The 27,340-nt window shown below is 45.6% G+C and overlaps 1 long non-coding RNA gene across 1 annotated transcript; it reads left to right on the top strand.

Annotated features, from left to right (window-relative positions):
* Positions 1 to 11,146: 11,146 nt before the first annotated feature.
* On the top strand, positions 11,147 to 27,052 carry LOC132389406 (uncharacterized). Its single transcript, XR_009510519.1, has 4 exons — positions 11,147 to 11,198; positions 17,352 to 17,387; positions 19,717 to 19,749; positions 26,281 to 27,052. It is a non-coding gene; the product is annotated as an uncharacterized LOC132389406 (long non-coding RNA).
* The last annotated feature ends 288 nt before the right edge of the window (positions 27,053 to 27,340 follow it).

A 27,340-nucleotide genomic window follows, 5' to 3' on the forward strand; every position in this document is an offset into this window, starting at 1 on the left:
CGCCCACTCCTGAGATGAGGGCGGAAGGTACTCTCAGTTATTAATGACTGGCAGTGCAGGATGATGAATGGTTGAACGATTGAATGGGAGGGACGCTGACGTTGTGGGAGCCGTCAGGTTAAATTATGCCGTAAGGACAGCTGTCAATTATCTACAAGCAAGCACTCTACCATGCTTTTGGTCCGACAGGAGTCCCACTGGATCTCAAGGTGTGGTTACAAAACATGCGTCAGGAGAAGGGAGAGAAGCGTTCTGATTTTATTTTTTCTACTGCAGAGGCAGCAAAATTGCTTGCGGCGCAGAGTGGTCATTCGGGAGGGTGAGTTGGATGTGTTAAGAACGGACCAGATAGCCAGGGGCACCCTGTCCTATGACCGGATGGCGTGGCGTCTCCGAAGGGCTCAAAAGACGCGCCCTGCATCTTTTATTGAGCTGATCAGAGAGGTCCGGAAAGAGGAGAACGCGGCGGAAGCGCGGGAGGACGCAGTCAGCAGGGTACAATCCTCGGTAGTTGTCCCCTGTGGTGAAGTGACCACAGATACCCTACCCCGGGGAGCCGTTGATGAGATTATGGGACAGTTGAGATCGGAGATACGTCGTTTGTGATCAGCGGTTGTGACCCCGCCCCCATTAGATGCAGCTGACGAGGGCGGATTCCCGAAGGGGTACACAATGCAGGTGTCACGCCCGAAGGAGAGCGAGCCCCCGGGTACCTCACCAGGGACAGTCGTAGTGAAACCCTAGAGGAGACACTGAGAGCGGGCGGCCTGGTGTCTCTGCGGAACACATTCCAAGCAATGTAACAAGAATTCCCCAAAGCAACCGATCCTATTCTTGAAGGCTTAGTGTTTCCACGCTCCAGCGTCTCACTGTGGACAGAGTGTAATTACGATAAAGCCGAACGGTATCTGACGCATTTACCCTTGACACCATTCGACGCACTGTAGATTTGGGGTCTCAGTGCTGGTGATTATCGATATGACGTTTATTTGTCAGTGAAACTGGAATTCTTGGAGACCGATGTGGGATTGTCTGAGGTTCTTGATACATTGGTGCTGTTTTGTCCGGAACCTGTTGAGAAGGGCGGCGTTTCAATACTTGTATTGTCCTCTGGTGGACCCAGTGTTTCGAGCTGCTTTTGTGAAAGTGCGTAGCAGCATTGGGCTGGAAACCTAATTTAAACAAGGGACTGTGTGGTTCAGCCAGTCGAAGCTAATAGTGGTACCGCCCCGGGAAGTACAGAGGGTGATGGGGACCCCCAAATTTCCCGGAGTGCCTGAGAGCGAAACCCTCTTTGTGGATGTTCCGGAAGATCACGAGGGGAATTCCGGATATGCTGCTTGGGTATTGGTGAGTACCGAACTACAGAAGACCTCGTTTGTACAGGCAAGCAGGATGGCAGTGACTTTCAGGAACACCACGAATAGGGAGGTCACCTTCAATCTGGGCATCTCCTTCGCACATTTTATTCCCGATGACGGTAATGTCGAGTGTCACTGTGAGGCTCGCCGGGGAGAGTCTATTGGAAAACGCGTGGGCGGAGCTGAAATTCAACTCGGGGGAATGTCCGGTGCCGCAGGGTTAAGGAAAGGAGTCTTGTAGAGATGATTTTGAAGAGGAAAGGTGTCTTTTCCATTGGCGAGCATGATGTTGGTTGTTGCAAGAGCCTGCACACACTCTGCGGGTGACCGAGGACACACCGTTTAGGGAGCGGTCGCGGCGACTGACCACTGCAGACGTGGAAGACGTGCGGCAGCATTTGTGTAAGCTGAATGAAGCTGGGATCATCACTGTTTCCCGAAGCCCCAGGGCGCCCCAGTAGCTGTGGCCCAGAAGAAGAACGGGAAGGTACGCATGTGTGTGAACTACAGGACTCTGAACACCGCACCGTCCGTGACCAGTATACCGTCCCGAGTGTCGACGACGCGCTGGCCTGCCTGAGAGGTGCGAAGTGGTTCAGTGTGCTGGATTTGAGTAGTGGATATTACCAGATCCCGATGACTGATGCCGTCATTTATATGTTCCCTGGGATTATTCCAGTTCGAAATGATGCACCAGGGCATATTGGGAGCCTTTGCAAACTTCCAGCGGTTCATGGAGAAGACTGCGGGGGATATGAACCTGCTTGAGGTGTTGTTGTATATCGATGACCTCATAGTATTTGGATTCAGATTGGAAGAACATGAAGCGAGGCTACTGAAGGATCTCGGCCGCCTGAAAGCTGAAGGGTTAAAACGTTACCTGGACAAGTGCCAGTTCTGCTAAGCGTCTGGCAGCTGTGTCTGACACAACCTCAGGGAATGGAGCAGCTACAGACCCGGCGAAGATGGAAGCGGTGACCATTTGGGCAAGGGCTCCGACTGTGAACGCTCTGCGCTCGTTCTTTGGGTTCTGTGGTTATTATCGGAGATTCGTGAAGGGCGACTCCAAAGTGAGTCACACATTGAATCAGCTTCTGTGTGGTTACCCTCCCTTGGGGAAGAAAGGGAGAGCGAAACATTGAAAGGAGCCCTTTGCACAGAGGTTGGATGTAAACTGCGAGGAGCCCTTTCAGTCGCAGAAGGAGCTGCTGACACAGGCGCGGGTGGTGGATTTTGCGGAAATCCGATTGCCGTATGTACCGCACACATATGACGTTCAAAAGTTTTTTTAAGGTGCATGAGGGAACGGACAGGGATGAAGAGTGGGATAACATTCCTGAACCTGGAGTGAAGGCCACATGTCAGTTTGCCATCACCCTGAAGGCAGAGGGAAAAGAAAGGCAGGATCGTGCGGTGGATCAACTGAACAGCTTCTGATAACGCGATTCGCCAAGTTTACTGTCATCGGACTGCGGTGAAGACGGATCAGCTGCCGGATTTGAGTTCTGCTCAGCGAAATGTCCCGGGCATTGGCACTATTTGGACAGTGGTCGAAAAGAAAGACATGGCTCAGGCAAAGAAGTCGAAGCACGCTTCTGTGCCTCCATTACTGAACGGATGGCCTCATTTGAAGTTGAAGAAAACATCTAATACCAGGTCAGGTCATCCCCGGACCGACTGATTGAAATCGAGCCGTGCATTCGCTGCATACGACGGAAGACAGTGCCTAGGCCGGCAGCTTCTTTGTCCCAATTGCAGAGTGCAGGGCTGCTCGTCTTGGTGTGTATGGATTTCCTGTCAATAGCACCCGATGCCAGCAACACGGCGAATGTCTTGGTCATCACGGACCGCTACACCAGATATGCTCAGACTTTTCCTACCAAGGACCAGAGCGCGACGACGGTGGCAAAAGTGTTATGGGAGAAGTATTTCTTTGATTGTGGCTTTCCCAGGAGGATACATAGTGACCAGGGACGGGACTTAGAGAGCAGACTCATCTATGAGTTACTGGCGATGCTTGGAGTCGAGAAGTTTAGGACCACGACGTATCACCCTCACAGCGATCGTCAGCCTGAAAGGTTTAATCGGACGTTGCTAGACAAGCTCGGGACCCTGGAGATCAGCGAGAAGAGAGTGTGGAGTCAACATACTGGGCATCTGGTTCACAGTTATAATTGTACACAAAGTGAAGTTACTGAGTACTCGCTATATTATCTGATGTTTGGGCCCGAGGCGAGGTAGCCCATTCAATTTTGTTTTGAGACTGACGAGGGTGATTTACCACCGAAAAGTTATTTGAAGAATGTGTCTGCTATGAGATCTGAAAAGGGTTTATGAATTGTCTGGGGTCGCGGCCGCCAAGCAGAATCGAGGAAAGAAGAGGCGGCATGATCAAAAAGTGAGGTTCTCCAAACTCCTGCCGAGAAATTTGGGACTGCCTGGAAAGCACAAGTTGGCTGACCGCTGGGCGGCCACACCCTATGTGGTGGAGAGTCTGATGCCAAACCTACAAGTTTTCTGATTGAATCCAAAGGAGGGGAATGGGCCTGTCAAGATTTTCCATCGGACTTGGCTGTTGCCCCTGGGACAGGAGGTGCAGGTTGACCTAGAGCCCGACTTTGAGCTTACACCCAGTAAGAGGACTTTGCCAAAAGGCAGGGCGACTCCAGGGCCCACAGTGGGAGAGGTGAGGACGGCCTCCACCCCTGAGAAGGGTGGTTTTCTGCCTCGCGGGTGCCAGGGTCTGGGATGTCTCTGATCGCCTGCACGGCATTCTGAAATGGGAGGGTGATCAGCCAGATGTCATGGTACACATCGGTACCGCTCACGTAGCAAGAAAGTGTGAGCTGACTCTGAAGAGAGAGTACAGAGAGCTTCGTAGGAAGGTAAAAAAGCAGGACATCGAGGGTTGTAATCTTAGGATTGCTACCTGTGCCACGTGCCAGTGAGGGTAAGAAAATGATAATCTGGTGGATGAACACGTAGTTGTGAAACCGGTGTAAGGGGCAAGGTTTCATATTTCAGGATCATTTGGGACCTCCTCTGGGGCAGATGGGACCTGTACAAGAGAGACATGTTACACCTAAAGTACAGGGGGACGAATATCCTTGCAGGGAGGTTTGTTAGTTCTATTGGGGAGGGTTTAAACTGGAATTTCAAGGGGATGGGAACCAGAGTGCCAGACCAGATATTGGAGCGGGGTGAAAATACATGATGTTAAAAGTTCATGCAAAGTCACAAATAGAAGCGTTATGTGTGGTGATAATAATGTTCTGAGGTCTGTCTACTTCAATGCGAGTCGTATTGTGGGGAGCTGAGGGCATGGATTGACACATGGAATTACGACATTGTAGCTATTAGCGAAACTTGGCTACAGGAGGGACAGAAATGGCAGCTTAATGTTCCAGAGTTCCGAAGTTTCCGACGTGATAATTGGCAGAAGAATGAAGGGTGGAAGTTGTGGCATTGCTTGTCAGGGAAAATGTTACAGCAGTGCTCAGGCAGGACTGATTAGAGAGCTTGTCTACCGAGGTCATATGGGTGGTGCTGAGAAACAAGAAAGTTATGGCCACATTAATGGAGTTCTATTATAGACCACCCGATATTCAGCTAGAATTGGAGGAGAAAATCTACAGAGAGATAGCAGACAACTGCAGGAAACATAAAGTTGTTATAGCAGGGGGTTTTAATTTTCCACATATTGATTGGGACACCCATACTGTTAAAGAGTTAGACGGGTTAGTGTTGGTAAAATGTGTTCAGGGAAGTTATCTAAAATGATATATAGAGGTACCAACTAGAGTGGATAGAATATTAGATCTCCTATTAGGAAATGAGTTAGGGCAGGTGATGGAAGTGTGTGTAGGGGAAGACTATGGATCCAGTGATCATAACACCATTAGTTTAACTTGATCATTGGTAAAGATAGATCTGGTCCTCGGGTTGATGTTCTAAACTGGAAAAAGGACAAATTTGTAGAAAGGATCTAACAAGCGTGGATTGTGACAGGTTATTTTCTGGCAAAGATGTCGTTGGTAAAAAGGAGACCTTCAAAGGAGAAATTTTGAGAGTGCAGAGCTTGTATGTTCCTGAGAGGGATAAAGGGAAACTGAATAAGGAACAGGAACTTTTGTTCTCTAGGGATATTAAATCTAAGATTAAGAAGAAGAGAAGTGTATGACATGTATGGGAAACAGAAAGCAAATCAGGCGCTTGAGGAATATAAACAGTGCAGAAAAAAGAACACTTAAGAAAGAAATCAGGAGAGTTAAAAGAAGACATGAGGTAGCTTTGGTTGTCAAAGTGAAGGATAATCCAAAGAGCTTCTCCAGAATTATGAAGAACAAAAGGATAGTAAGGGATAAAATTAGTCCTCTTGAAGATGGGAGTGGTTTGCTATATGTGGAACCAAAAGAAATGGGGAAGATCTTAAATGGTCTTTTATTTGCGCGTCTGTATTTCTTAAGGAAACTGACATGAAGTCAATGTAAACCAGGCAAAAAAGTAGGGACGTCATAGAACCTATACAGATTGAAGAGGAGGAGGTGCTTGCTATCCTGAGGGAAATCAGAGTTCATAACTCCCCAGGACCTGACAGGTTTTTCCCTCGGACCCTAAAGGTGACTCGTGTTATAATTGCAGGTGCCCTGGCAGAGAAATTTAAAATGTCGGTACTACGGGTGAGGTGTCGGTGGATTGGAGGATAGCTCATGTTGTTCTGCTGTTTATCAAATTCTCTAAAGTTATTCCCGGAAATGTTAGGCCAGTAAGTTTGTTGTTGGTAGTAGGTAAATTATTGGAAGGGTTACTAAGAGATAGATGTACAAGTATTCGGATAGACAGGGACTTAATAGGGAGAGTCAACACGGCTTTGTGTGTGGTAGGTCATGCTTAACCAATCTATTAGAATTTTTCAAGGGGGTTACTAGGAAAGCGGATGAAGGGAAAGAAATGGATGTTGTATTGGTTAGTTAGGAAGATTCAGTCGATAGGTATACATGGTGAGGTAGTAAATTGGATTACATATTGACTCAATGGGAGAAGCCAGAGAGTGGTATTGGAGGATTGCCTCTCTGAGTGGAGGCCTGTGACTATTGGTGTGCCACAGGGATCAGTACTGGGTCCATTGTTATTTGTCATCCAGATCAAATTGGATCCGCAAATTTGCTGATCATACAACGATTGGAGGTGTAGTGGAAAGTGAGGAAGGTTTTAAAAGCTTGCAGAGGGATTTTGACCAATTGGAGGAATGGGCTGACAAATGTCAGATGGAGGTTAATGCAGACTAAGTGTGAGGTATTGCACTTTGGAAGGACAAACCAAGATAGAACATACAAGGTAACTGAGGAATGCAGTAGAACAGGGGGATCTGTGAATACAGATACATAATTCCCTAAAAGAGACGTCACAGATTGACAGGGTCGTAAAGGGAACTTTTTGCACATTGGCCTGAATAAACCAAAAAATTGAGTATAAGATTTGGAATGTTATGGTGAGGTTGCATAAGTCATTGGTGAGTTCGAATTTGGAGTATTCTGTGCTGTTTTGGTCACCTAATTAGAGGAAGGATATTAATAAGGTTGAAAGAGTGCAGAGAAGGTTTACACAGATGTTGCCAGGATTTGAGAAAATGAGTTGAAGAGAAAGGTTGTATAGGCCAGGTCTTTATTCCGTGGAGTGTAGAAGAATGAGGGGAGACTAAATTTATGATGGGTACAGATAGAGTGAATCCAAGCAGTCTTTTTTCCACTGAGGCTAGGGAGAAAATAACAGAGGACATAAGTTAAGGGTGAAAAAGGAAAAGTTTGAAGGGATCATTATGGGAAGCTTCTTCACACACAGTAGTGGGGTGGAATGAGCTGCCAGTTGAAGTGGTGAATGCAGGCTCACTTTTAACATTTAAGAAAAACTTGGATAGGTACTTGGATGAGAGGGGTATGGAGGGAAATGGTCTCGGTGCAGGTTATTGTGGCTAGGCAGAAAATGGTTCAGCAAAGCCACGAAGGGCCTAACGGCCTGTTTCCGTACTGTAATGTTCTATGGTTCTAAGTGTGATTGAGGGGATAATTGGCTTTGTGCGTGGTGGGACATGTTTCACAAATCTATTTGACTTTTTCGAGGAGGTTACCAAGAAAGTGGATGAAGGGAAGGCAGTGGATGTTGTCTGCATGGACTTCATTAAGGCCTTTGACTAGGTCCCGCATAGGAGGTTAGTTTTCAATATTTTTTGTCGCTTGGTACACATGGTGAGATAATGAATTGGATTAGACATTGGCTCATTGGGAGAAGCAAGAGAGTGGTAGTGGAGGATTGCTACTATGAGTGGAGGCCTGTGACTAGTGGTATGCCACAGGGATCAGTGCTGGGTCCATTGTTATTAGTCATCTATATCAATGATCTGGATGATAATGTGGCAAATTTGATCCTCCAATTTGCTGAACATACAAAGTTTTGAAATGCAGTGGACAGTAAGGAAGGTTTTCAAAGCTTGCAGAGGAATTTGAACCAGCCGTAAAATGGGCTGAGAAATAGCAGACTGAGTTTAATACAGACAAGTTTGAGGTATTGCACTTTGGAATGACAAACCAAGGTAGAACATACAATGGTAGGGCAGTGAGGAGGACAGCAGGATAGAGCGATCAGGGAATACAGGTAAAAATTCCTTAAAATTGGCGTCACAGGTAGATAGGGTCGTAAAAAGAGCTTTTGGTACGTTGTCCTTTATAAATCAAAGTATTGAGTATAGGAGTTGGAATGTTATGGTGAGGTTGCATAAGGCATTGGTGAGGCCGAGTTGGGAGTATCTTTTGCAATTCCGGTCACCAAATTACAGGACGGATATCCATAAGAATAAAGCAGTGCAGTGAAGGATTACAAGAATGCTGCCGGGACTTGAGAAACTGAGTTACAGATAAAGTTTGACTGGGTTAGGGCTTTATTCCCTGGAACGCAGAAGAAAGAGGGCAGATTTGAGAGAGGTATATGAAATTATATTGGGTATAGATAGAGTGAATGCAAACAGGCTTTTTTCACATGCTAGGGGAAAAAGAAAACAGAGGAAATGGGTTAAGGGTGAAGGGAGAAAATTTAAAAGGTAACATGGGGGGGGCTTCTTCAAACTGAGAGTGGTGGAATTGTGGAATGAGCTGCCAGTTGAAGTGGTGAATGTAAGCTCACTTTTAACATTGCAGAAAACTTGGACAGGTACATGGATAAGAGGTGCATGGAGGGATATGGTCCAGGTGCAGGTAGTTGGGACTAGGCAGAAAAATGGTTCGGCACAGCCAAGAATTGGCAAGTGATCTGTTTCTGTTCTGTAATGTTGTATGGTTCTATGACGTTTGTATGCTGGTTAACCAATCGGGATTTTGTTGCACTCTGTTGTGAATCTGGTAGGAGTTTATTTCGCCCTGCTTTTGCCAGCGATGCAGGGACATGAGGGGGGAAGGCACGAACGGAGATATTTGGTAGACCGCCGGACGGGGTGGACTGGGAGCAAGGGTCCAAATGGTAGCGACGATCGGAAGAGGTTAATGTTAAACGATCGGCCTGTGACTGAGCTCCAACTTTGCGCACTGACAGTCTAATAAGATTGTTTATTTTTCCTTTATTTCGTTTCTCTACTAACCAGATAGTCAAACTAACAGTTATAAAGCTCAACCGTTTAATGGCATATTTTGCACTGTTTGTTATTTCGGGCACTGTTCTGTAACAGGGCACCCATCGCACAGCATCCACCCAAACGTGATTCCTTACGTTTTCCCGGGCCGGGGTTTATCACCTATTATATTACGCCGCTAGGCGAAGCGAGGGTTGCATAAAAAAGCAGCTCTTTTAATGCACTACGACATCGAATGGCCAATTCGAAGAAAACTTGCTCAAAAGTCTGCATATTGTTTTAACCTTACTTGCGTTCCTGTCTGAAAGTTATTTCTGTTTATGTATACTTGCTTATTGATCGATCGCTCCATAAATTCAGAAAATCTACCGCGAATCTCTATATTCAAGATCTCGAAAATCCTGCTCATCAGCCAGCACTTTTCACGCACCCCTGGTTCGGCTTGTCCATGTGGTACAGCAATCGAGAGGATACTGTCCTGTAGGTCCAGTTTGTCAACTTTCTATCGAGCCCCCCTAAACTCTCTCTGCAGGACTTCGTTATTGTGTCTCTTTATGCCATAGAAACATAGAACGATACAGCACTGTTCAGGTTCTTCGGACCACAATGTTGTGCCGAAATTTAAACCATGCCTCCCCTATAACCCTCCATCTTAAACTCCTCAATATACCTGTCTGGTAGTCTCTTAAATTTGACTAGTGTATCTGCCTCCACAACTCACTCAGGCAGTTCACTCCACGCACCAACCACTCCCTGAGTAAAATACCTTCCTCTAATATCCCCCTTGAACTTCCCTCCCCTTACCTTGAAGCCATGTCCTATTGTATTGAGCAATGGTGCCCTGGGGAAGAGGCGCTGCCTCTCCACTCTGTCTATTCGTCTTAATAAGCCATTTGTGCTTATCTACTCTTAAGACATCGTTTCTCTCTTGGACCCTAACTGAGACATCACTTACCCGCGAATGGACAGGTAACTTATCATCCGGATATCGCAATAGTGCCCACAGAATCTCGTCTCTGTTCCTCTGACTGTGGAGTCTTCTATCACACTGCAGTCAGCTTCACCAATCTGCTCTTCTGAGCCACTGCAAAACCCTCAGTGCCAGAGACCCGGTGACCGTGTGTCTGTCGTATTTGGCTGTCCTCTTCTTATTATTGTGTTACAGTTCTGGTCACCGAATTACAGGAAATATATCAACAAAATAGAAAGAGTACAGAGAAGATTTTCTAGAATGTTACTGGGTTTCAGCACCTAAGTTACAGGGAAAGGTTGTAAAAGTTACGTATATATTCTTCTGAGCGTAGAATGTTGAGAGGGACTTGATAGAGGTATTTACAATAATGAGGGGGATAGATCGAGTTGACGTAGATAGGCTTTTTCCATTGAGAGTAGGGGAGATACAAACAAGAGGACATAAGGTGAGAGTTAGGGGGCAAAGGTTCACGGGTAACACGAGGGGGAATTTCTTTACTCAGAGAGTGGTAGCTGTGTAGGATGAGCTTCCAGTAGAAGTGGTAGAGGCAGGTTCGGTATTCTCATTTAAAGCAAAATTGGATCGGATTATGGATAGGAAAGGGATGGAGGGTTATGGGCTGAGTGCGGGCCAGTAGGTCTAGATGAGTGTAAGCGTCGGCATGGACGAGAAAGGCCGAGATGGCCTGTTTTCGTGCTGTAATTGTTATATGGTGATACTGTGGGGAAACTGTCACAGGTGAACTCTGTCCTTGCTGTGCATTCCCGTTACGTTACTTGACAATCACACAGCTACTGTCTCCTGTGAACAAAGAACGCTCCTGAGGTTTTGCATGGTCATCCACAGACAGCCCTTCAACCCAGCTCATGTACTCAGCCTGCCGCCCTGCTTAATAACTTACCCGAGCTCTGGCCCCCCTCTCGGCTCCGCCCTCTGCTCACTGTCCGTCGCATTTGTGCCTCGCTGAGCATCCCGTCCGGTTGTCAGGTCCTCTCGTCCTCTGTTTACTTCGCATGCTTCAAACGGATCCCTTTTCAGGCTGACATGCTTGAAAAATTTGGCAGCGAATCAGAAATGCATGTCGCCGTGGGTAGCAGGACCGGGAAATGGCCAAAAGGGGATGGTTTGATGACAGGGGAAGCGGATTACGGATTACAGATCACGGAGATATAATCATTTCTATGTTTCCCCACAGGCTCAGAAAACGTAGCGTACGCACGTCTGCGGGAGCCCTTACCAGTGGCGAGTAAGTTGAAATCGGACTCTGTGACTCTGTGCGGGGCGATCAATCAAGCTACAGTTCCGCTGTATCGGGTGGCTGCTCAAACTGACGGATAAGGTCGGGTGCGCTTCAGTAACACCAAGCGCACTTTGCTCCCTGAGCTTCTTCATGGGCGGCAACTTGTTGAAGCATTTCTGAGAATCTAGAGAAAAAAATTGACTTTCTCAGATTTACCAGAGCCGTTGGAAGTTGTGTAAACTAAGATGGCAGTGGAACGGGAAACAGGATGTCTTGCTGAGGATGCGCCCACGGGTTTATATGTAGATGCTGTTTGTAGCATTAACGTAAGGAAGGAGATGTCAATGGTTGCGTACAAATGCAGACAGAACAAAGAGTTAAATTCAGGCACTGAAGCAAAGTTCCAAAGGGCGAAGAATGCAGGACGGAAGGTGCTGCATTTAAATGCGCGTGCCATTCAGAATAACGTGTATGAACTTGTGCCGAAATTTGGGATTGCTCGTGGCTGAAAGCACACCATAGCTGGGAGCTGAACATCAAAAGATATACTCGGTGTTGAAAGGACAACCAGGGAGTATTAGGCCGTGTTATCGGTTGGTAATGCATCTTTAGAAAGAGGTTGCAAAGAGTCCTGGACCGTTGAATCTTTGTAGGCGGAGTTATGAAACCGAAAGAGTATAAACAAAAGCTGTTTGGGATGCATTTACGGAAATCAAAATAGTAGCCGTGTTTTTGAGAATGCAAAATGAGCTAGAAAATGAGTATTAGAAGTGTAAATGAGGGTCTTTAATATGTAAGGTGATTGGTGGAAAAGGTTGTTGTGGGATAGCAACGAAGGGTATTTGTCGATCGCCTAAGAGATGGCTGTTTTAAGCAGCTGTAGGTTACTCGGGGAAAGGCAATATTAGATTAGTTGTTGTGTAATAAACCAGGCCTTATGAGGGAGATTAAGGTAGGGAAAAAAAAACTTCAGGAGAGAATGCTCATAATATAATTGAATTTATATTACAATTTGAGAGGGACCAGTGTAACTCACATGAATCAGCATCGCAATGAATTAAGGGGATATAAAGGCCCATGAGAAAGGAGCTTACCGAGGTGAATTGGAGGAAGATATTAGCTGACTTGACGGGAAATCAGAGATGATGTTTCTGGTTTTAATTTTCCAAGGCACAGGATAGATGTGGACCGCAGAGGAAAATGTTATCAAGTCGCACGGGTAATCAACCGTAGCTGACAAATGGCGGTAAGGATTGCATTACAAAAAGGAAAGGACATACAAGGTAGCAAAAGTGAGCGGTAAATTGGATGATTCCGCTGTTTTTAAAATATCCAGCAAAAGGCAACTAAAAGTGATGAAAAGGGAAGAGATGAATTTGGGTGGCATACTAGCCAAGAATATAATGCACGATACCAAAAGTTATTTTCTTCCCAGTTACGTTAAGATGTATTCACACTGACATTTGAGACGGGGAAGCGAGAGTGATATGTGTCATCATTACCATGGAGGAAATGAAATTGCAGTGGCATGAGAGAGGAGTTGGCTAAAATTGAATGGAAAACTGCACCGGCAGCTTTGAAGGCAGAGCTGCAATGGCTGGAATTTCCGAAAAAAAAATTCCGAATTTCCGATTTTCCGAAAAGAAAAGGCGTGTGTTATATACACCCTTCAGAGGGAGAAGCATTGTAAAGTAAATGAGTGACATCCATGTCTGTCAAGAGGCGTCAAAAGCAACACAAAAGTCACAACGAGGTCTTATCGTAGAGCAAACATTAATGGGAAATTAGAAGACAGGGAAACATTTAAAAACCAGCAGAGGAGAAATAAATACTAATTGAAAAGGAAAATTTGGAACGCGAAGACGAACTATCCAATAATATCAAATACGATGTCAAAGGTTTATTCAGATGCATACTGTGTACAAGAGTGACGGGTGTGGATATCGGACTTTTGGAAACAAAGCTGCAGACTTAGTAATGGGGGACAGGGCAAAGGCGGACTAACTGAACAAGTATTTTGCATCACACGTTACTGTGTAAAGCTTCGGGGGTAGAGAGTCACAGCGGGCAGAAGTGTGAGAAGTTGCCATTTCAAAGAAGAAATTTCTTGGAAAGGTGTAATGCGGATGTCAGCTGTTCGGGTTGGCATACATTCTCGGTTTCTGAAGAGGAACTGAAGTGATTGTGGAGGTCCTGGTTCCGAAATAAATCCTCAGACATGCTTGCGGTGGAATGGCAAATTGCAAATGACACGTAACTCCTCAAGAAGAGAGAGGCGTATATTTAAATAAACTATAGACAGGTTAACCCGACATCAGCGGTTGGTAAGGATGTAGTTCGGCGAACTTGCAGGCCCATGATAAAATAGCCCCTGATCAGCAAGATATCCTCAAGGGAACCTCCTGTTTGAAAATCTGTTGTTTTATTTTGTTTGTTTGTTTTTTTGAGAAAATAAGAAGCATCATAGCCAGAGGGGGATGATAAATACATGGACTTTTAGAATGCCTTCAAAACAGGTACCGCTCGTGAGACTGCTTAACAACTGAAGTGCCGATGGTATTACAGAAAATATACTAGCATGGATAGGCAGAAGGCAAATTGTGCGAATAAAGGGAACCTTTTTTGTTTGTCTGCCGATGACTATGGTTGGTCCTCAGGGATCAGTGCTTGGAGAGCTTCTTTTAAAGTTTCGTGTCATGAATTGGATAATAAACTGATACCTTTGTGGCCAAGTTTGCAGATGATACGAAATATGTAGACTTTCAGACAGTTTAGAGGAGATTAATGGACTAAATAAAGACTTAGACAGATGAAACGAATGCACAAACAAGTGACAGATAGAATACTTGTCAGGAAGTTGATGGTTATGTAAATTGACAGAAGAAATAAATAGGTAGGTTACTTTCCAACAGCAGAAACAAAATCAAAGATCTGAGGTGTAAAGGATTTCGGGTGTCCTTGAGCAAGGATATAAAGTCAAGTTTCCTTGCCGAATCGCAGGTGCGGTAGGAAAGTACAATGTCAGTAACTATTTCAAGAGAAATAGCATAGAAGAAAGCAAGGACGTAATTATGAGGATTTCTAAAACATTGAAGAGGACTCACTTGGAGTTTGTACTCAGTTTCGGGCCTCTCTTCTAAGGATGTATGTGCTGACAATTTCGAGAATTCAAAGGAGGTTGAGGAAAATATGTCCTGGATTGGAAGGACTGTCATGTAAAAAACAAACAGGAGGAAATCTGCAGATACTGGAAATTCAAACAACACACACAAAATGCCGGTGGAACGCAGCAGGCCCGGCAGCATCTAAAAGGAGAAGCACTGTCGACGTTTCGGGCCGAGACCCTTCGTCAGGACTAGCTGAAAGAAAGTTACAAAGAGATTTGAAAGCAGTGGGAGGAGGGAGAAATGCGAAATGAAAGGAAAAGACCGGAGGGGGAAATGCGAAATGAAAGGAAAAGACCGGAGGGGGAAATGCGAAATGAAAGGAAAAGACCGGAGGGGGTGGGGAAAAGCTGAGAGCTGGGAAGGTGATTGGCGAAAGTGGTACAGAGCTGGAGAAGGAAAACGATCATGGAACGGAGGCCTCGGAAGAAAGAAAGAAAGAAAGGAGGAGGGGTGCACCAGAGGGAGATGGAGAACAAGCAAAGTGATGGACAGAGAGAGACAGAAAGAGAGAGAAAAGGAAACAACTAAATATGCCAGGGATGGGGTAAGAAGGGGAGGAGGGCATTAGCGGAAGTTGGAGAAGTCAATGTTCATGCCATCATGTTGGAGGTTACTCAGCCGGTATATAAGGAGTTGTTCCTCCAACCTGAGTGTGGCTTCATCTTGACAGTAGAGGAGCCCATGGATAGACGTATCAGAATGAGAATGGGACGTGGAATTAAAATTTGTGGCCACTGGGAAACATCTGATTGCTCTCGGCCTCTACTCACTGGAGGTCAGAAGAGCGAGGGTGTCCGAATTCAAACCCATGGAAGATTGAACGTTTTTCGATAGAGATCATTTGAAGGTTTACGTCCAATTGTGCTGGAGTCTAAGACAAGAAGAAACAGCAGAATAGAGGGGTGTCCTTTAGAAAGTGTAAATCTGTGGACTTAGTTGCCACAGGCAGCTGTTGTGCCGAGTTATTAAGTATATTTCAGAAACAGCTACACTGAATGCTGATTAGTCAGGACCTGAAGGGATACGTGAGAAGACAGGAGATAGTGGCCGAAAGGGAACACAAAATGGATCAGCTATGATAAAATGATGCAACAGACACAATGGACCAAATGGGCGCATTCTACGCCTGTACCTTACGGACCTGTGCTCTTCTAATCTTCTCGTAATGTTACAGCCAACAGACAGATAAGCGACCACTGAACGGAATGAACAACACGAGGAAAGCCAAAATGGAAAATAAGAAATCGGTATAATAACAGCTGAGTAAGCAATACATATGGATATGGAGATTATCGGATACAGAGTCATTGGGAGTGTCCATAGATTCTGAGAACAGTTTAGCAATGGGCGAGTGAACTGAGTGAAGTCATCTCTTCTGGTTCAATAACCTAATTTTCCGGAGTGATTGTTGTTCCTGAACCAGGCTATGTGGTTTGTAAGGTGCCTGTTCCTTCTTAAATATGACAGCAGCGGGGATACAGCATGAGTAGACTTGCAGGGATCCTCGATGATGGATGCTGAATTTCTGCGTCAGCCTCCATCCAGAAGTTTTCCGCGGTTGAAGGCGGGGTAATATTCGTGATGAACTGGCTGGTGTCCACTACGTTATCAATGATATTCCGTTCAAGGGCATCAATCTATATACAGCAAGGTGTAATGCAGCCAGTTGAGATACTCTAAATACACACCTATAGAAGTTTGTCAAAATTTGCAGATGTCCTGCCGGGTCTTCGTGGGCACTATCCACGAACCAACCTTCGTACCATTATCAAATGTCCTAACTCACCGTTCCACCTGCTCATCTAAATCTTTTATAAATATCACATGGAGTAGATCCCTGCGGAACGCCAGTGATCACCGAACCACCCGCAGCTTTCTGTGGGCAACCAGCGCAGCGCTCTCACTTCCTCAAGTGAGACTTGAAGTACTCTCAAGCAGCTCAGCGTAGCCAAGGTCGGATAACTGCCCACGAAGCGGCTGCCGTCTTCCCCGCTCCCCTGGTCAAAAACGCAGAGTCACATTCACCATTTATAATCTTCTGATACTTTTCCTAACAATGCCTCGACGATGTATTCCGCTGTGCCTTCCTGAAGCCTGACGTGAAGTTAATCTAACCCAGGTAATTTCCTCACTTCCAGACTGTTCAATCTTCCCACCAACTGTTCTTTTGTGATGGCCGTAATACTCGCTTTGATTCCGATATCTCGTGCATTTCGAGCATATTACTGGCGTCTTATTGAATGAAAGCAGCTGCTAAGTACACATTTCACTCCATAGTAATTTTCCCTGTTCTCCATTCCAACATCTTCATCATTATTTTCAATTTACCCAATATTCCTGGGGCCTAACGTTTGTTTTCTTACGTAATGCTGTGGTCTTTTTGGATATGTTGTGGCCCCTCTGGACCGCACATATTGCACAGCTGTGGTGTCCCCTAATCATTCGAGCCAACACATCCACTCCCTGCAGATGCAACACGGGAATTGAGCTCACACTTCTGTCCTTTTTTATGAGAATCAGAAGATCTACCCAGGATAACACTACCCTTCTCTGCCCACAACATTGATGCCTTCCTATCCAGTGCTGTTATGCTTACTAACTCTAGAAAATAATCAAATTAAATGCGGAGGTGTACGGGTAACTTGTCTACTTAGTTTTCAATTAGTGAGGCACTCACATATCACGTATGCCATTTATGCACCTCCTATATATGACCCCTAATGAATTATTTAAATAAAGAATGCATAATAGTAATATATGTACTGTTTTACGAAAATATTTACAACGCGCTCGGTCGGACAATTCCCGCATTCCCTAAGCCTCTATTTACTGCTGAGTCTCCATAAAATATGGACCTTCTGTACCGTCCCATTTAAAGGCAGCACCTCAACCCGCACCGTGCACTGAGAGAAGGCTGAGTGAACACTGCACCTTATCTCTGAGCGTTTTTCACTGAACCATTTTTGTTAACTTCTTCACGTCTTTCAAATAGGAGATCCTTCTGGGGAGCAGAAGTCTCCATTGGCGGGTAAGTGGAATGCGAAAGCTGCGTCTGTAAGGAGGAGTTAAATGAACCAAAGGCGTCGCAACATCGGGTGTGCTTTCATGCTGCTGGAAGGGTGGCAGAGATAGAACATAGAACAGAGAAGAGTTCAGTATTGCAACGGGCCCCTCGGCCAACAATATGGTGCCGAACCGAAGAGTAAATAAAACCTCTCCTAAACCAAATCCCTCCAACTTATACAATGTCCATAATCTTCCACGTTACTCACAATCATGGAGCTTCATATCTAAGCGTCACTTATAACCTCTGATTTATTTGCCTCTACCACCTCACCAGACCGTACAGTCCAAGGATTCACCAATCTCTGGTTTAAAAAAGTTACCCCTCACATCACCCTCGAACCTAACCCCTCTCAACCTACAACCTCTGATATTAGATATTTCTGCCCTGGGAAAAAGATACTGTGAATTCCATCTATGCCTCTCATAATTTCTACTCAGCCCCCTCCGCTCCAAAGAAAGCGACACAAGTTGTTGTATCTCTCAAGTTAGCACATGGCCTCTGAACCAGGCAGCATCCTGGTAATCCTCTTCTGCACCCTGCCCAAAGCCTCAAAATCCTTCCCATGGTAGTAAGACTAAAACTGTATGCAATACTCTAGATGCAGACGAACCGGATATTTATAAACTTGCGATATAACCTACTCGCAACTATACTAATTCCTCAACTAATAAAAGCGAACATTGATTAAACATCCTTAATCGCTTTATCGACCTGTGTACCTGTTACCGACGAGCTCTAAACTTGGACACCAATGTCTCTCTGAACTCAACACAGTTAAGGGTCTTTGCTCTTGGAGTGTACTTTCTCCTTGCATTTTCCCTACCAAGGTGCAACATCCCACATTTATCTGGGTTGAACTGCTTCTACCATTTTTCTGACTATATCTGCAACTGATCTACGTTGCGCTGGATGCTCTGCAAGTCCTTCTACACGATCCACAACTCCATCAATTCTGGATATCATCAACAACCTGTCTACATCTACATCCCGGTTATTTATTCACACCACAAACAGAAGAGGTCCCAGTATAGATCCTTGCTGTGTTTCACTAATTAAAACTCCAGGTTCAATAAGGCCATTAAATAATTAATATCTCACTGGAATGGAACTAACCTGAGACTCACTGGTAAATAGTTTCCAGGATTTCCCTATTTTCGCTTTTCATGAAGATGTAAAACTTTAGCCATTCACCTGTCCTCTGGCATCTCGCATGTGGCTAGAGAGGATATTTTTCCAAGGATCGTGCAATCCTGTCTCTTGCTTCCGTCACAAACCTATGGAACTCCCATCATGACCTGGGGACTTATTCACCTGAAAATTCATTCCGAGTCCCGAGGTCTTTTTCCTAATTTTGCTCTAAACACCTAGCATATTTATGCACTGACAACCGATCTGCTGCTCCTCCATGTCTTTTACCTAGATAAAAACGGAAACAAAATACTCAGCGAATACTTCACTCACATGTTCCGCATTAAAGCAAAACTAGCCTCGCGCACTGCCAAAAAATCACGGCCCCTAGTTATTCATTTGATACTGACATTGACATAGAACGTTGCTTAATTAAATTCATCCTGATCCTGCCTGCCAAGGACCTCTCACGTCCCCTCTTGGTTATCCTCATTCTTTTTTTCCGTACATTACTGGCTTCGTTATACTCCTGATTTGCTCCGTTTGATCCGAATTTAAGGAACTTTACTCATGTTTGCCTTTTCAGTCGGGCACCTCCTCTCGTTGGACGGTGCACATATTCATTTACTAAATCATCCAATTAATACATTCTCCCCATCTAATCGCCTTGCATTGAGAATGTACATTTTTGTATTGGGGAAGTTGAAATTTCCAATGAGATCAAAATTTAATTTCACACAGGTTATTGCGTTCATTACCTGTCTGTTCATTAATGTTCTAGCAGCTATTGGAGACCCTGTAGTTCAAACCAATCAGTGTGATCGCACGCTACTTATTCCAGACGCATCTGTCTTCAAGTTGCTCCTGCGAAACGTGAAACGATGTAACTGCTGCATCGTGTGTGTATGTGAGAAAAGCGGTAAGCTGGGCTAGCGCCCAGAGTGAACTGCAGCAGGGTTCTCTGGTAAATTAAGGAAAGGAGTTCCGTTGAAGGGTTGAACTTGATGTTAAATCCGGAGATCCAACGTGTCCCGGTGCTGCCTCTGAGCACATCAGGAAGGGATCAGTGTTGAGTGTGAGTGAGATGTGGATTGTGGATTGTTAACTTCACGATGTCGGGCGATTAATGATTTTTTGTTATTTTCTTCACCATCTCCATCAGGGTATCGTATGACTTCAGCTCGATGCCGGCAGGGTAAGGGGCATTGGAATGTTGTGTCTGTGATTGCGCTAGTTGATGAAACAGAGACGTTAAAGTACCAGGCTTGGGCTCATGCACGTTCGGGGCGGGGGGAGGGGGGTGGGGAGCTCTACGGCGGCGGGAAAGAGAAACAAATTTCTCCTCACTCTGCTCCTTCAAGGGAACAGCTTCCTTTCGATCTTTAATGAGTCCACGAACCTGGTGTGGTCAGTGACCCCTGTCCCTACCTTGAGCTCCTGATACGTTACCCAGGCATGATCTTCCCTATTATAAACTGTGCTGACCATCCTAGTTTATCACGTACATAGATAAGAAAACATTCAACAGGACAGCTTTTTGATGGCCCTTTGGTCCTTGATGTTTTACCGACTCTAAACTTGCTCTCCTACAGAGCCGTCTATTTCTCCGTAATCCGTGTGCTAAGACAGTCTCTGAAATGACCCAAATGTGTGTGCTTAGACCACCACCATTGCTATTCCGTTTCACACACTCACCACTATGGGTAATAACGCACCGCTGGCTGCCCCTATACATAGCCCTAAATCGCTTTAAAATTTCCTCCCCTTGGCATTTTTTTCCACTCTACAGTGTAGTACAAAATTTAAAATATGGTTTAACCAGTGTTTTATAGTGCTGCAACAGTACCTCGTGTACCTCGTGTACCTCATACACATCCTTAACTACCCTATTAAATGGCGCAAAACATTAAAGATTATATGAAGGCTAAAAGATCTTCTTCTCCTCAATATTTTCAACTAGCCTGTCATAATCCATGCATTCTGCATTCTAATCCGACCTTTCAAAGTGCAATTCTTCTCTCTTCCCCATGCTCAACTTGACTTGCCATTTCTCAACCCAGCTCTGCACCCATCAATGCCCAATTGTAACCTGCGACAACCCACCACATTATCCATTAGCATCCATATTTTGCCTGATATCTATGTCTATTCATTTCCTCATCAAAATCTTTTGTAAAATTCAGAAAGTCCAAGAGTCTCTGATCAGATCTCTACGGAACACAGTATCTCACTGAACTCCAGGTGGCATAATCTCCAACTGCTAGCACACTCTTTCTCGGGCAAGGCAGTTCCCTACCTACACAGACAAGATTCTCTGGATTCCCTGTCACATGACTTTCTGAATGGGCCAACAATGAGGAATCTTATCAAACCTCTTGATAACATACACCATCATCGTATAAACCTGCAACCTGGTTCGCAGCACCCGAACGAATTTAATCACATTCTTGAGACAGGACCTGCAATTGGCAAGACCATGCTGACTATCTTTATTCAGACTATATTACTTCAAATGCGTACATATCTACTGCAGCAGATTGGACACAATGACATAACCTTTAGAACCATAGAAAACTATAGCACAGTACAGACCCTTCAGCCCTTCATGGTGCCGAACGAAATATTCCTTTAAAAAAGTACTAAACCCCACACACTTCCCCATAACTCTTTATTTTTCTTTATTCCATGTGCCTGCCCAAAAGGCTTTAAATACCTCTAATGTTTTAGACTCCACCACCATCCCTGGCGAGTCATTGCAGGAACTCACAACGCTCTGTGTAGAAAACTTACTCCCGATGTCTCCCCGAAACAACCCTCCCTTAATTTTGTACCTATGCCCTCTAGTGTTTGCTATTGGTCCCCTGGGAAACAGGTACTGACTATCCACCCTATCTATGCCTCTCTAAACCTTGTAGACTTCTATCAAGTCCCCGGTCATTCTTCTATGCTCCAAAGTGAAAAGTCCCATCTCTTATAACGTTGCTTCATATGACTTGTTCTCCAAACCAGGTAAAATCCTGACAAATCTCCTCTGCACTCTCTCCGTAGCTTCCACATCCTTCCTATAATGAGGTGATAAGAATTGAACACAATACTCTAAGTGCGGTCTCAACAGAAATTTGAGAGTTGCAACATGACTTCTCTACTTTTGAACAATCCCCTTGTTAATGAAGCCTAGCATCCCATAGGCCTTCAAAACTACCCTATCAACCTGTGCAGCGAACTTGAGGGATGTATGGATTTGAATCCCAAAGTCGCTTTGTAGATCCACGCTCTTGGGTAACTGACCATTAATCCTGTACTCAGTCTTCTGGTTTGTCCTTCCAAAATGCATCATCTCACAGTTATCCGGATTGAACTCCATATGCCATTTTTCTGCCCAACTCTGCAGCCTGTTTATATCCTCTTGTAACCTTCGACAACCTACAGCTCCGTCCACAACTCCTCCAATCTTCCTGTCATCCGCAAACTTACTCACCCATCCATCCGTCTCTGCATCCAGGTCGTTTATAATAATCACAAATAGCAGAAGTCCCAGGACAGATCCCTGCGGCACTCCACTAGTCACCGACCTCCAGGCAGAATACTTTCCTTCCACAACTATCTTCTGTTTTCCTCCTTAAAGCCTTTCTTAATCCAAACAGCCAAGGTTCCACGTATCCCATGCCTCATGACGTTTTGGAATAGTCTCTCATGAGTGACCTTGTCAAATGTTTTGCTAAAGTCCATGTAGACCACATCCACTGCCTGCACTTACCAATTTATTTTGTCACCTCTTCAAAAAACTCAATCAGGCTCGTACGGTACGATCTTCCCTTCACAAAGCCATGTGAGTAGACTGTGCTTCTCCAAATGCTCGTAGATCCTAACCTTACGAATCCTTTCCAGTTGTTTGCATACAACCGACGTAAGAATCAAAGGTCAATAGTTCCCAGGATTCTCCCTATTACCTTTTTTAAACAAGTTAGCTACAATTGCCATTCTCCAGTCCTCCGGCACTTCCCCTGCTGCCATAGAGGATTCAAAGATCTTCTCTAGTGTTCCTGCGATCTCTCCTCTCAATTCCCACAACAAGCTGGGGTGAATCATATCCGGCCCTGGCGATTTATCAATATTAATGATTTTTAAGAAGATCCAGCACCTCTTTCTTAATCTCCACACTGTCCAACACACAAGCCCGCTCTACTTCGACCTCATCCTTATCAAGATCCTTTTCACTTGCGAATACTGAAACAAAGTATTCATTTAGGACCTCCCCAACATCCTCCGCCTCAAGGCACATGTTGCCCTCTTTATTCTTTAGCGGTCCCACCTTCGTTCTCGTCATCCTTCTATCCTTCAGATACGCATAGAGCGCCTTGGGTTCTCCTTAATCCGACATGCCTAGGCCTTCTCATGCCACCTTCGAGCTCCCCTAAGTCGTTTCTTTAGCTCCATCCTGGCTACCCTATGTTTCCCATGAGCCCCTGCTACTTCCGGATTCTTATATCTAACATATGCTTCCTTTTCCCACTTGACGAGTTGCCTCACATGGTTCGTCAGCAACGGCTCCCTTTTCCTATTATTTTTTCCTTGCCTCAGTGGGAAAAATCTATCCTAACCCCAGCTCATGTTGTCCCTATACTTCTCCCACATTACTTCTGCGCTTTCCAATTCGAAAATCTACTTCCAACTTACTCTCGCTAGTTCCTGCCTCATCCCTTCAAAGTTAGCCCTTCCCCCGTTAAGCACTTTTACATTTCGTTTGATTTTATTCCTTTTCGTAGCTATGCTGAAGCTAAGGGAGTTGTGGTCACCCTCGCCAAAATGCTCCCACACCAAGAGTCTTGTCACCTGACAAGGTTCATTACCCAGAGCTAGATCCAGTATAGCCTCGCCTCTCGTCGGCCAGTCCACATACTGTGTCAGGAATCCTTCTTGAACACACCTGACAAATTCATTCCCATTTATCTCCCTTGCATTCAGGAGGTGCCAGTCAATATGAGGGAAGTTGAAATCACCCATAACTACTACCCTGCATTTCCTGCACCATTCTAAAATCTGCCTGCTAATCTGCTCCTCGGTGTCCCGAGGGCTATTTAGAGGCCGAGAGAGCACCCTTCCTATTTCTGACTTCCACCTAGTCGGACTCTGGGACAATCCTTCTGCAGTGTCCTCCCTTTCTGTAGCCGTGATACTATCCCTGACCAGAAATGACACTCCCCCCTTCTCTACCTCCCGTCCAATCTAGTTTTGTATTTTTTCACCATATTCCCGCTCTGGTCATCACCACGCCCCTTTCGGTAATGAAATCACACTTCGGTCGTGACCTACGAAGCCGTTGTTTCACGGTGACAGAGCGGAAAGGAGCACATAGAGTCACGGGGGTCGGGGTGGAATACTCACTGAGCGCCCGGAGAGCAGATCGGACCTCGTCCATTCTCGGAGTGAGTAGGCAGCGCCTACTGCGTATCTGTGTATCTATACAGTGTATCTATGTCCAGTTAGTTGGTGTCAACTTTGTGATGTGTTCACCTGCATAGCGAAATTCTCTACAACGCCCATCTTGCCTGCAGGCAGTTTATTTCGAAAGGTGCCTTGGGTGAATCTGTGAGGAAGAGGCCTTTCATTCTCATTTCATTAGATGGTTTTCATTTTTTAACGAGGTACCAAAGATTATAAATGAACATAACACGGTCGTTAGCTTCGATAGGCACTTTTGTAAGGCTTTGGGTGAAGGACCGATGGTCAAAATGCATGGAATAAGACTACTGAGCCACAGGATAGAGGAGCGGAATTGGACTATTCGTTCCATCGAGCTCTTCCTGCTTTCTTTCTCAGGTGTTTCGTTCCTGAACCCTAATCTCTTTCCTTCGCACAAAAACCGTTAGCTCCCTCACCAATCAAGAAACTTCCCAACAGCCTGCATGCATTATGTGACGTTTAATTCGAGTCCTCTTGAACTAAACTTAAGAACATAAGAAATAGGAACAGGTGTAGGCCATCCGACACATCAAGGCTGATTAATAAGATAATGGCTGATTTGTCCGTTAGCTGATCACCATCTACCTGCCATTTTTCTGCCCAACTCTGCAGCCTGTCTATATCCTCTTGTAAACTTCTACAACCTACCGTTCCAAACACAACCCTTCCAATCTTCTTGTCATCCGTAAACTTACTCACCCATCCTTCCGCCTCTATTTCCAGTTCATTTATAAAAATCACAAATAGTAGGGATCCCAGGGCTGATCGCTCAGGCACTCCACTAGTCACCGACCTCCAGGCAGAATACTTCCCTTCCACAACTACCTTCTGCTTTCATCCTTTAAGCCATTTTTTTAATCCAAGCAGCCAAGGTTCCACTTATCCCATGCCTCATAACTTTTGGAGATAGTGTTCACAATTCTATCTCCTTTACCATAGCATTGTAGAAGAACAGGAACAGACAAGTTAGGAAAACGACTAATTGAACTAAGGGGAAATACGAGGCTATCAGGCAGGGAAATGGAAGCATAATTGGAGACACATGTTCTCAGGGAAATGTACGGAAGAATTCTGAACCCCAGGCTACTGTGATAAGCGAAAGAAGAGATTGATGCGCCTCTTGGGATGAACTTCGCATTATCAATGGAGACGGGAGACGTTCCGGACGATTGGAGGTTTGCGGATGTTGTTCCTTTATTCAAGAAAGGGAGTAGAGAAAGCCCAGGAAATTATAGACAAGTGAGTCTTACCTAAGTGGTTGGTAGGTTGATGGAGAAGATCCTGACAGGCAGGATGTATGAATATTTTGAGAGGTGTAATATCATTAGGAATAGTCCGAATAGCTTTGTCAAGGGGAGGTTGTGTCTCACGAGCCTGATTGAATTTTTTGAGGATGTGACTAAACACATTGGAGCAGTGGATGTAGTGAGAAAATAAGCAGGCATGGGATCCAGGACCGGCTTCCCACAGAAGACGTAGTGTGGTTTTAGTGGGGTCATATTCTGCATGGAGGTCGGTGAACAGTGGTGTGCTTGAGGGATCTGTACTGGGACCCCTACTCTTCTTGATTTGTATAAATGACATGGATGGGGAAGTGGAGGAATGGGTTAGTAAATTTGCTGTTGATACGAAGGTTTGGGGCGTTGTGGATAGTGTGCAGGGCTTTCAGAGTTTACAGCGGTATATTGATAGGATGCAATTCTGGGCTGAGAATTGGGAGATGGAGTTCAACCCAGATAAGTGTGAGGTTTCGCAGATAATTTAATGTTGGTAGGTCAAATATAGTGGCAGAATATAACATTAACGGTAAGACTCGTGTCAGGATGAAGGATTAGAAGGATCTTAGGGTCCAAGTCCATATGTCACTCAACGCTGCTCCGCAGGTTGACTGTGATTAAGAAGACATGCAGTGCATTGGCCGTCATCAACCGCAGCGTTGAGTTTAAGAGCTGAGAGGTAATGTTGCAACTATGTAGGAGCATGTTCAGACCCCACTTGGAGTATAGTGCTCAATTCCAGTCGCCTCACTACAGGAAGGACGTGGAAACCATAGAAAGGGCACTGAGGAGATTTACGAGGATATTCCCTTCATTGGGGGTATGGCTTATGAGGGTCGACTGAGTGAACTCGGCGTTTTCTCCTTGCAGCGAAAGAAGATGAGAGATGGCGAGTTAGGTGTGTACAGGATAATGAGATAAATTGATCAGGGACAGCGGTTGCACTGAGGAACTTTCCCCTCACCTCTCTCTGTTTCACCTTTCAGTAACGAGGTCTGGTTCGTTGCCACTGGCGAAATGGATTGCCCACTCATGTGAGGACGAGCCCTGGATCGCCCGCCTTGCTTCGTATCAATCACCGCTTTCGGCACGCTCTCCGCTAACAACGTGTTCCCATACCGCTGTTCAGTAATCACAGCACTGGCCTGTTCACCCAGCCTGGCCTCGGCACCCTGTAAACAACACGTGACGGATCATAACCCACTCTCACAATAACCGCAATGTGGCTGGATTAGGAGACCATTTCGAGGACTTCCGGCCACCATGGTCCTCCACTGACCCAGGAACATCGCACAGCGTTGATAAGGGAAGCAGTCCTGAGAAAACTGTGCCCATGTCGGGAACAGACAGATGTGTCCTGCCCTGGGGTCTTTTGCATTCGTGGTGCAAGAGTGAGATCCGGAAGACATTAAAAACATCGAGTCATGCAGGTTTACGCTTGGGGTTTTAAGGGATGTTTGGGTTTCTTCGGGGAACGCACTGGGGAAGATGGGGGCCACAGGTCACTTCTGTCTCACCGCCCGCGTGTCGGCGCTGGAGCGGTGCACACACTGGGCAGAACGGGCAGCGGGTGTTCGATGTGATCTGCCTCTGTCTCTATGTAACTACACTGATTCTCCTGTGCTCTGATTACGGGAAAGGGTTAAAGTTTTCCGGTTTTCACTTTCTCTGATATCGGTACTGACTATACACTATGCCGCTGATCGCTGCCCCGCCGTAGTACAACCGTTACTCCATCCAGCTGCATGACTCAATAAAGCTGACGCTGTTTGCATTAAACTGGTCTCAGTCTCTTGACAGAAACTCGCTGTATTCGGTACCGGCGAGCATTTGGGAAGGTCTGTGAAGCTCTACCGAGCGCATAGGGTAGCCTGCTCCCAGAGCAGACAATGCAGTGGCCTGAAACAGCCCATCCCGCTTCCCTCCCAATGCCTAGTCACTCTGAGGCAGCTGCCCGCTGTTGGGGAAGCCGTTTGGGGTGTGGGAGAGTGGGAATGCATAGACACACCGACGCAGAGAATGTCACCAGCGGGATTTCTCTCAAGG

This window comes from Hypanus sabinus, unplaced genomic scaffold (assembly GCF_030144855.1).
Source record: "Hypanus sabinus isolate sHypSab1 unplaced genomic scaffold, sHypSab1.hap1 scaffold_558, whole genome shotgun sequence".
Lineage (NCBI taxonomy): Eukaryota > Metazoa > Chordata > Chondrichthyes > Myliobatiformes > Dasyatidae > Hypanus > Hypanus sabinus.